Genomic DNA, 11,678 nt, shown 5'->3' with positions numbered 1-11,678 from the left:
TCCCAAAGCACAATTCAAAATTTTGTAAGGAACATATTCCAACACCATTTGAGTTTAAATGTCATAGCGAAAATTGTGTAACCTGTTATTTGTATACCAATCAGCTAAGACTAGGCCCAAGACCAAAGCCTTTTAATCTAAGAAGCAAGAGTGGTAGTTTTTTCAAAGATGTCCCTCCACTACCTGCAGTCAGTTGGCAGTTTAAAATTTTTAACAAAGTTGACAAAATTTATCAATGCAATATTTGTAACAACCTTCTGTCACTTGATAGCATCCAGACACTTTGTTCCCATTGCTTTTGTACCTTCTGTGTCAATAAATTATTTAATGCCCTTTCGAAACAATTCCATGTTTTAAGTTGCGGCTTAAATTTTAACAAAGACAATCTGATCAAAATTCCAACAATTTTAGAACATACATTAACTTCTGTTTCATTTAAATGTCGCATATATTTAAGGAAGATTTATGTTTATGGGAAACAGGAGACCATATTTGCAAGAACGTCAAAGAACAGGCATTTATGACAATTCAAAATGCTGTGCATCAAATTGAAACTACAGCTACATGTAATGTGTACCCTACAGACCTAACATAATTGGCTCATAAACTGGTACACAAAGATGTGAAAAATGGACAAATGTCTTTAAAAACTTGAGGGCAGGTAAGATTTAAATTCTGATTTAAAATCAAATGCATCTTATAATATTTTTAGGCGGCCATTGTATTTATTTTGACTAATACAATTTTACAAAAATTATTACTTTAACTATCTAACTAAATATTATTATCGTTATTATTTTCTTCTGTATATTAATTCATAATTTTGTAATAATAAACTAGCCACTCAAGATGGTTACTCAATCACAAGCCTCCACAACTGTAGTAACAACGGAAATTAAACAATAAAAAAATGGATGGAATGAAATGTCTAGGAATAATGAATGCATGCAAAATCAATTATACTTACCTAATACCTAATTATACTAATTGTATACAGGCCACAATCTCAAATGTATGTAAATTAATCCTTTGAATGTCACTTTTGAGCCGAAGTAGCTTTGAATTTGAAAACAATAATCGTTACACATACTTACAAAATTTACATCTGTGGTTCCAGTTAAGACTGTTCTAAGAACCAAGTTCAATGTTACTGGTATTTGTACATTCTGTATTGTAAGTTCTGATGGTTTTGGACACCATTCTGACATAAAATCATGGTATTTAATTTGCTGTCGGATAAGTTTAGCTATACCCTCACAACATCTTTTTCTGTAACATTTTTTGATTGTTGCTCATTCAAATTCTTTATTTTTCTTTGTAAATTAATATTTTTAATGGCTTGGTGATCTCTGGTTAAAGTGCTTGGTATCAAATATATTCGGTTGTCGGATTCCTTTATGAATTTTATGGAATCTTGAAATTCTGTGGTGGTGATGATATGTTAAAACAACATCTTGAGCATGGTTCAAAAAATGCGATGTCTCAAAACAATCCAAAATGAACTGATAAACATTATTGGGAACAAAATTCCAAGTACAATAGTGAATGATTTTCTGGAAGGAGGTGGCTGATTTTGTGTTTCAGCTGATGAAGCAAGAGATGTGTCCAATAAAGAATAGCTCTCTGTAACAATATGCTTTGTAGATAAAAGTTACATTATTCGTAAAGAGTTTATAGGCTTCATAGATGTCAGTGAGAGCACTACTACACTACTCAGTCATGTCCTCCAAAAAATGATTAAAGACATTAGACTCGATCCAAGAAAAATAAGGAGTCAATGTTACGATGGTGCAGGGAATATGTCGGAAAGAATCAATGGTGTAGCTTCACGCATACAACGATTATATCCAAAAACCTTACTTTTCTGGTGTGCTGCCCATCGGTTGAACAGATGTATTGTTCAATCTCGTACAATACCGTTGATAAGAAATATGATGGGTACATCAGATGAAGTAGTTAAATTTTTTGAGTTCTCTCCTAAAAAGCAACATATACTTTAACAAAATATAGCGGATACCAATAAATGAAGTAAACTCAAAGAACTTTGCAAAACCAGATGGGTAGAGCGTCACAATGCTTTCCAAATTGTTTTAAACTTATGCCTATTATTGTTGAAGTCCTTAGCATTTTTGCCCAGCAGAAAAGCACAAGGAGACCAGGTGTGGCAGATGCCTCCTCTTTACTTAATTCCATTTGTACTTTTGAATTCATAATCAGTCTCATTATTACTCGGCGATGTCTTTCATTTCTAAAAGGACTGAGTAAGTCACTACAAGAAAGAGCAATAATAAGCAATAATTAACATTACCTTGGTTAAACTTTCACTAGAGGACTGCAGGTCAAAAATCGAACAATTTCATAATGAGTGTTATGTGGATGCTGTGAAGCTGGCACAAGATCTAGATATTGAAGTAAAGAGGCCAAGAACATGTGGGAGACAAACGATGCGAGACAATGAACCTGCAGATACAATAGAGGAGTACGATCGTAAAGCATTGACAAACCTTGCACTCATCTATATTCATCGCTCAATACCAATCAACATAAGAGACATTGTTGCCCAGTTTATTAGGTCTCAATCACGGAGAATGTCTTTGCCAGACTTTTTATATGACAATGTGGTTGACGATAAAACATAAATTGATTCATGATTGACAGTTGTCACAATGATATTATGAGTAACTATATGATATTAATTTTGTTCTTGTTTAATAAACATTAAATGAAACTTGATTTTGTTACTGTCTTTACAAATTTTATTTGTAGATTTGTATTACATGATCGAATCAGAGTGCCTTAGTGATCTCCTAGAACACCATAAAATGCATTTTTTTTGTACCACATTAACTTTTTTATTTACAGAATTCAGTCGACCTGAAAGCACATATGTTCCCTTTTGTTTGCAGTTGTTGAGGCTGTTGAAGATGGTAGAAATGCTCCCACCACATCTCAAAAACAAGTATGGGGGGTGGGGGGGAACCACCCAAGCGAGGAGAAAGCATTCATCAGCCACAGTTTTTTAAAGACATCAAGATAGTTAATGTGAAGCAAGATGTTACAGAGAAAATATATAGATCAGATTTTGATCCACGAATTAAAGTGCATAGAGAAAAGAGAGAAATTAAATCTTTTGACTTGGACTCATTAGCTTCCATTACCAATGGAAATTTGCCTCTTACAAAAGGAAAAATGTTAGCCCATCTGACCTGATAGACAGTCTTAGAATAAATGCCCACCAGCAAGAGGTTCTGGCTAGAAAAACATCCCAACAGGCAGAATCTCAGTTATGGTCCGACCACAGAAAAGGAAGAATTACTGCTAGTGTTGCAGGCGATGTTGCCAATAGTGTGAAGAATGGAGAAGTCAGAGGGCATTCTCAAATAGCACGTATTATGGGGTATTACGGGAAATTGAAAAGTGCAGCCGTGTCATGGGGAAGAAATAAAGAGAAGATTGCTATGAAACAGTACATTGCACATCACCGACGACGCAAGTATACTAGAGTTACTTGCACAGAGACAGGGCTCTGGGTAAGCCTTGAACACCCATATATTGCAGCATCATCACATGGAATTGTTTGTTGCAATCAATGGGGGTTAGTAGAATTCAAAAATCATCTATTGAACAATTAGCTAGCATAAAGGGAACCTGTCTCACAAAAGAAAATGGACTAATACTGTTGAAATGCCAACATTCATATTATGCCCAAGTGCCAGATGTGGGCATGTGGGTACACATGGTGTGATTTTGCTGTAAGGACAGTAAGTAAAACAAACAATTTCTTTGTTGAACGAATCAATTTTGATCTATTATACATACAAGGCATCTATTGAAATATTTTTTAAAGAAGGCACATTTCCGGAGTTTACAAGAAGATTGTTAGAGAAGCAGCTGTACAAAAGGCAATGTTAACAACGTTTGATTACAGCACAAATTTTAACCAGATCGAATATCCTTGTGGTATTTGTGGGGAAGAATGCAAAGAAAGTGAAGGAGAAAGCAGTATTGCATGCGACAATAGTGATAGATGGTTTCATTACAGTTGTTAAGATTTATCTGTAAAGGAAAATTTCCTAAGGAAGCGGAAATCTCGCTGGACATGCACTGGCTGTAGGCCCTGCAAAAGAACACATAAATTACATTAGCATTCTCATACTCGAGAATGCTAATTCGACGGGAAGTATGACATTTGACCCTCGACCCTATTTCTCAATATTGCATATATAATGAAACTAAAATGTCTGTAGAGACTTTGTTTTGACCTCAAATTACTACAAGTTACATGAAATATCAGGCCCGTATCCAAGGGGGGTGCGTTGGGTGCAGACCCCCCCCCCCCCCAAGTCCCAAAAGGTCCACTATTTCCTCGGTTGGTATTTTTTCTTGTCTTGTTTAACTAAAGACAATATCATTATATATATATACAAAATTTAATAATAATAATAATAATAAATGAAAATTTATATAGCGCCGGTATCCTCCACCCATGTGGCGCTCATGGCGCTTTGTGCATTAACAACGTGCGAGAACATCAGCGAATAGCGACGTCTTTAGGTTGGTCTTGAAACTGTTTAGACTAGTCGAGCATTTAACTGTTGCTGGTATACAAACAAAAATATGTTAATATAAAATGAAAAAATACCGGTAATTAAATTACGGAATCTGAACTGACTACAAACTCGATGTGAAACATGCGCAGTCGATCATGTGACGACAAGCAATAGCTTAGCGCTTCATGTACGCGGTACGCTGTAAAGTGTTTGCTGGAAATACAGACAACCGGCGGTAAAGCCGTGTCTGGAAATACAGACACTATCGAATACGGCGCCTAAAAATGGGAAGGAAGGAGCAGGAAGCTAGAAAGCGGAAAGCTGCTGGAAAATCATGCCAAAAGTTGGATGGCTGGATAAAACAGAAATGAATCATTTAAAATAAATCATTGTCAATTACGAACACAATTTAATTAAGAATTTGTCATTTTGTTGTCTTCTATTCAAAAAATCACGGTAAGGCCCATTTTCTTGTTGAAATTAATTTTCTGCAGTCGGTCAGAGTGTTTCACTGTTTGTTAAGGCCAACTCAGACAGCTGTCTGAGTTAGCCTTTAAACATCATGAAAGCGTTAAGTTCTGGTGTCCTAGCCCAAGCCACAACAAAGAGTCTTAAATCAGTCTTTAGAACGTCAAATAACGTAAATTTTGCCGGGGCCTATTAAAAAGATTAGGCTATGACTAGGCCTCTAGTAAGCTACCTGTCAGGGTACCGACAATCATTTTCACAACCCAAAACAGCACCGATCACCACTGCCCATATCAAAATCATGATTAAAAAAGCTTGTTCGTAAGTTTGTATTTAAGTTTGTGTATTAAAAGTTAAAAGGCGAAAGTTTTTATTGTGATGGTGGCGCTATTGCTCCCCAACCCTTCCCATCATGCATCACGCATGCTATTTGCGATAAACATTATGCACAGCCTAGCTAGGCCACGCGAGTATACACGTTTTCACAGGCTACAAACTAAAATTTGAACCGTGACATCTCGATATTTCTATCGTTAAAATATTCACCTGATTTATTGAATCGTATAAACGAGTTGCTATGAAAAATTGACTTTCAAAATTTATTGGCAACCAAATCCTTACCTATTTTAACAAATGAAAACAACTGATTTTGACACAAATGTTTGTCCAAAAGTCAAGTAATAAATTCCGGTGCTGTTATTATTTTGTACTAGTGAAATAGCTGTGTGGAACCAAGTAAGTTATGAATAATGTCTACCTTTTTCAGTTGCCATCATTTTATTCAAGTCAATAGAGCATGATGATGACAATTCATGACTATATGGCCTAAGCCTAGGAGGCTACCTTGTGTTGTGTAATAAATAACTGTGACTGCTGTTAACTTTTTAATTTTTTGTTCCTTAAAAACTACCACTGTGACCTGTACTTGATTTAATCCAAGACTAGATGTCATCTTATTAAAAGAGCTGGTTAGCTGACCTGCCACAATCAACTATAAGTATTAAATAACACAAGAATTGATTGAATGTGTACACAAGCAAGATGAAATGAAAAGTAATTTCCACTATTGTATAGTTTGGTAGCATCTACTGTACATTGCATGACTTGGCAAAACAGTACAAAAATATGATCAAAACTATTATCAATCAACACACAATACAGTATAATATATGTACTGTTGTATTTAATGTTAAAAACATACAGAAATCTGTTGGATTTTATTTACATACTAGCTTAAACTGTACTGTATTATACTTTTGGCAGATCTGGAACAGAAGAAGATTACGAAGAATGTGAAGAGTTGGATGGATGAGAAGAATACAGCTATGAAATGTTTTAAATGGTTGTAAGTAGTAAAGTAGTAATTGTTTAATATACAAATAAATTAGAAATGGCAGAATGTACGTTTTCAATTCTTATTGTTAATCTATTACTGTATTGTTTCTTATAAACGCCGCTGGTGCGTTGCACTTTTTCAAAAAGGGAGGGTGGGTGCGTTTATAAATTAAATTAAACAGGAAATTATAACCAAGCTGAGGGACATAGTCATTCAAAGAGTGAAACTACTAGGCCTATACAAATCTATGTAGACCATTGGTCAGGAAGAAAAAACTTTGTACATCAAAGAAGCACTAACTTATTTAAAGAGTGGTATGCTAAGTATTTTATGTTACATTTCTGCACTACAAAATGTTTCCAGTTACATTTCAATTGGGAGTACATTAGTCAATTAGTCAATTAATACACAAAAGAATCAAGAATAATAAAAATATGTATGTAAATTACTATTGTAAAGGGCCCTTCTTCAGATTTCACCAGAGAGCAGCGAAGTCTTTGAAAGTAACCCTGTCGATAAAGAGGTAAGAAGACTATAAATGTTTTGGAAACAGCAACCAATGACATTTCAGAATTTACCAGAATTAGCCTATTGATATAGGAAAATACCCTATTTTCTATTTTGAAGCGGTTAAAACATAGCAGAGTTAGACAAAGATTTTCTGTCCGTGAGCACCCTGTATTAATAATGGGACGGCAACCCAAAACAACACTACTAACACATGCAAAGAAAATTTGACCAGAATGATCGAGCAAAACAAAAAAAACACTACAAGCACTTCTACAATAAATGATTTGGTGGCAATCACAACCTAGGTATCTCCAAAAAATATGACTGCACTTAAAAGTCAGTTCGTAAATACTGTGAACTTAAGTCAATAGAAATTCCAGATCGGAAGAGAATTGGCAAAAAAAAAATCAAGGGTTACATGCTTGGTTTTATGCCAGCCTAATTAATTGATTGTAACATTAATAATACTGTAAAAGTTCATGGGTAGAGGATATAGGCATGGGTTATACTGGCAACATTGCCCTTTTAGTGACAAAGTAGGTCAATAATGCTATGTTAATTGTTGTCATTTGTGTGTTTGTCCCACTATTAATAATCTATTTCCAATATCACAGGCATATTAGCATGTGTAGGAGAGACAACAGTGCTTTATTTAACCTAAAAAGGTTGGATATGTTTGATAGTTGTATTGGTGTTGAAAAGCTCTTATGCACGGCAAACCTCTTCTGTTGTTCATTAAATATGTCAATTGTGATTGGCTTTGAATTAGGACAAGTAAGTAATAAGTTTCTGATGTTTTTTTTAAAGTTTTTTCATTAACAGTAATTGCATCTTTCAATTTCTCGTCAGTACTAGATTATGAACATCTTGTTGACAATACAACAATTCAAAGTTCATATACCTTGCCATAATGTCTTTTAAAAACTTCTTAAACAAGGATCGTTATTGTGCAATCTTGATTTGCATATAGTCCATGAATCACAACTGACTCTTTTTCTTTTCTTGTTGACTGTCCCATTTGAGTGAACATGTATCACCTGGGCCATAGTTGATGAATCTAATCAAGACTATTAAGCGATGTCAGTCTTCATAAATGCCTTCATGACATCTCTTGATACCTCTCAGTCTTAAAAAACCATGAGAAACACTGTGAAATAGTTATTGTCCAATTTAAACAATTGTTTTATTTGCATTATTCTATGAACTACAACTGACTTCAAATTTGTAATCCAGTGTTCTATTACCTGATCTGAAAATCTTGTTAACTGTTCCATTTGAGCAAAGTAAACATGCATATCTCAGCCATTAATACATCTAACTTGACTATTATCTTCATGAAATTTCAAACTGCTGCATGATTGTAATCAAAGTAAAATGTGCCTGTTTTGTAACTTATTTGTTTACCATATGTGCTTTAGACACCAAACGCCATCTTAATATCAGAGCTTCTTATTTGTAGTTTTTCTTTTAGTGTTGCTGTTTTTTAAAGACCTCAGTCAAGTTCCTCGATTGCATACATGTTAAACATTGTAAAGAAAACTCCCAGGAACTTATTTCTATCTGCCAATAATCTCAGAGCCAGCAAAAATCAGAAGGTGATTGAGGGAATTGTCAAAAGAACAATGGTAATGGCAGTCATAAGGACAATGAAGAGATTCTCTGTAGGCCTATAGAGAATAGTCAAGAGGATAATTCAGAATAAAATCAAAGGGTAATCAGTAACATGATCCTGGGAAAAATAATAAAGACAGTCTTTATGTCTTGTATGAATGCATTCAAAGCTGTCCTGTATCAATCACAATGATAAATATCAAACATATCCCACCTTTTTGAGTATAATTAAACACTGTTTAGGATTTTACTTTTGCTGTATTGTTTATGTGCCAGTGCTGTTACTGTGTGTGAACTAGATTGTGATTGGCTGAAAGTAACTTGTTTGTGGCAAATATCCATAACTATAACATATCTTCAACATGATTTAAGAAGAAAGAAATGTCATAATTCATAATGACTAATTGAGGAGGAACAACAAATTAAATTAATTATTATGGGATGATATTGAAATTATGAATACATACAGAGAGACCAACAAATGAATTGAAAGCACTCAGAAACTGAGTGAAGAACTTGGCAAAATGTTGTCACAGAGGGAGCATGTTGGAAGATAAATTGTTGTGCTTTAGGTATTAGCTTAAAACCTACATGGTTGAGTCGACTAATATTTTGGTCCATGTCAAAGAAATATGTCCACGATAAAAGAATACAGAGGGCATGCTATTTAATATACTGTATCGTATACAAGCTTTTGTGACATGACCATTATAAAATTTTTCCTTAAAATCAATAGGCATGTGTGTATATACCTATGTACAGAAGGAAATGAAAAATGACACATATGCTGGTATTAAAACACAACTTATCAACTAACAATAGTACCAGTTGACTAACAATAGAAAACAAGCAGGTGAATTTGAAATAGAAAAAGAAATAGGTATAAAAAAACCTGTACATTAAATCAAATGATGTTTTAAAATTACAAATCACAAAGTATAACTTGCTTCTTGTACAAAAATTAAGTTTTTTAGGCAAGTGGTTCTCGAGAAAATGCAATTTCAGTTTACTTGTTACATTGGATTTAAAAACATTTTGTCAGATTTTGTATGGCAGGAAGATGAGAGGTACCGACATTGAAATAGGTGACTACCTTAAAAGCCAACAAAGTTGCAGGGAAGGTCGCTGATAGGTGGGATTCCGATACAAATGTAGTTTTAGAAAAATGGCCAAAAACTTATACATTTCGATTAAAAAGTAACACATCTGAAAAGGTTTGTGTTGTTCACCTGAACTTCATTTTAAAGTTGTAGGCTCTTTACATCTGTTTTACTCATAAACGGAAAATAGTAATAGGCAATAGAGCTATATATCTGAGGTAATACCTTATTAGGCTAATAGATATACAGTAATTATATCTACTCTAAGACAACAATTATGTAGATAACCTTAACTCTCAAATCTAGTTTAAAATTAACTTTATGAAAAACAGAACTTGCATAGAACAAGTCTGTAAAGCTGCAGCAGTCATGTTAGGAGACAATCAACAATGTTTCAACCAAAGTATGGTTCCGAGAATTGATGGGAGAGGGAGTTCTTTACATAAATTATTAACTTAGCAATGAAATTCACGTTTACCCATTTTGTAAGCAATTGGTTTATTTAAAATAATTTAATAATCATGTAATTTTTAAAAAATAATATTGTATTATTGGATTTATGTTGTTCCGGCTCCACACAGAACCTCAAACTAATAAGCCATTCCTGCTCAACGAGTAGCAAATGCGAGAGGGAAGTTGTTTTACACACCTGGACAGATCTCATCAGACATTATTATTTTGTGACACAGCTTTCAGCTGTTTTAATTATTTATTGGTTTTTAAAATGCTGATATATTTATGAAGCTAAAATCAATTGTGTATTTTTAGGCGAGAAGTAAAAACAAGTCCACCACATCACCACCTGTAACTCAACTCGCCACTCCACATGCATCTCTAGCAATGGCACCACCCACCTTTCTCACTCAGCAGACTGCCTCATATGGCACCACACCTCAACAAACTTCACTGATCACACCACCCATGGTTCCGGCTCAACAAGTAGCTTCAACTTTAACTCAAGAAGCAGTACCCTCTGACTAAACTGATGCTGGATAATTTGAAATAATCATCTTCAAAACAAAACATTTTTTTTTCATCCTGTGTCAAATTAATTTTTAATTATTTTTGTGTTAGGACTTGACAGGTCAAAAGTGTTTAATGGTAAACCACCATGTCTTTGTGAAAAACTAATTATGGCAGGCGTTTCCTGAGGAATCTAGTAAAGGTCATCCATCAAGCCACAAGTTTTAGCAAGATCCAGTGGACTGGGGATGAGGAAAGTAAAGGGGGACAACCAACTTGGCATCATATTATTATTATCTCTGATGTTTTTGTTACGTTATCACGGAATAGTGTGTTATTAAAATATGTGACCCGCTGAGGAATCTAGTAAAGGTCATCCTTCAAGCCACAAGTTTTAGCAAGATCCAGTGGACTGGGAATAAGGAAAGCAAAGGGGGACAACCAACTTGGCATCATATTTTATCTGACGTTTTTGTTACGTTATCACGGAATAGTGTGTTATTAAAATATGTGACCCGCTGAGGAATCTAGTAAAGGTCATCCTTCAAGCCACAAGTTTTAGCAAGATCCAGTGGACTGGGAATGAGGAAAGCAAAGGGGGACAACCAACTGTTTTTTTTAGAATTTGTGCTCAATTACAGCAAACAGTGGGACGTATCCAGCATGGCGCAAATGAATAACTCAACTTTTCCAACACCTTGGGCTGGTCTAATATGTCTGGTTTTCTGTAAAAAAGAATTTTGAACCTCAAAAACAGTCTGGTTTGAGGAGAGTCCAGTATTGGGAGAGTTGACTATATTTGCAGATGCCGTAGGCAAAGCAAGAGTCAATAAGATAAATGATGTTTTTTTCACAGCCCTGTCTTGGCATATTATTATGATCTCTCACGTTTTTGTTTGTCTGCATTTTACGCTAGTGCAGCAAACAACGTAAAAATCGGTCATAATCGGCCAAATCCTGTTTTTTTTTCATATTATGAAAGAAGAAGTATTAAGGAACAATCATGCTGTTCCATTCTTCTTTAAAGCAAAATGCGAGTTGTACAAGTCTAACCCACTATCTCTTATAATTGTATTACTGTTATTGCCATTAGTGTGTCCCTTAGTGTTTGTTTAAGGTCATTGAATGACCGGTAACCAA

At 34.6% G+C, this 11,678-nt stretch overlaps 1 pseudogene; it reads left to right on the top strand.

The window, feature by feature from the left end:
* Positions 1-1,799: 1,799 nt before the first annotated feature.
* Positions 1,800-3,833, top strand: LOC144842419 (uncharacterized; annotated as a pseudogene).
* The last annotated feature ends 7,845 nt before the right edge of the window (positions 3,834-11,678 follow it).

The sequence above is a fragment of the Antedon bifida genome, chromosome 5, assembly GCF_963402885.1.
Source record: "Antedon bifida chromosome 5, ecAntBifi1.1, whole genome shotgun sequence".
Lineage (NCBI taxonomy): Eukaryota > Metazoa > Echinodermata > Crinoidea > Comatulida > Antedonidae > Antedon > Antedon bifida.
Note: the sequence above shows the minus strand (reverse complement) of the source record. Positions and strands in the feature narration are given on the sequence as shown.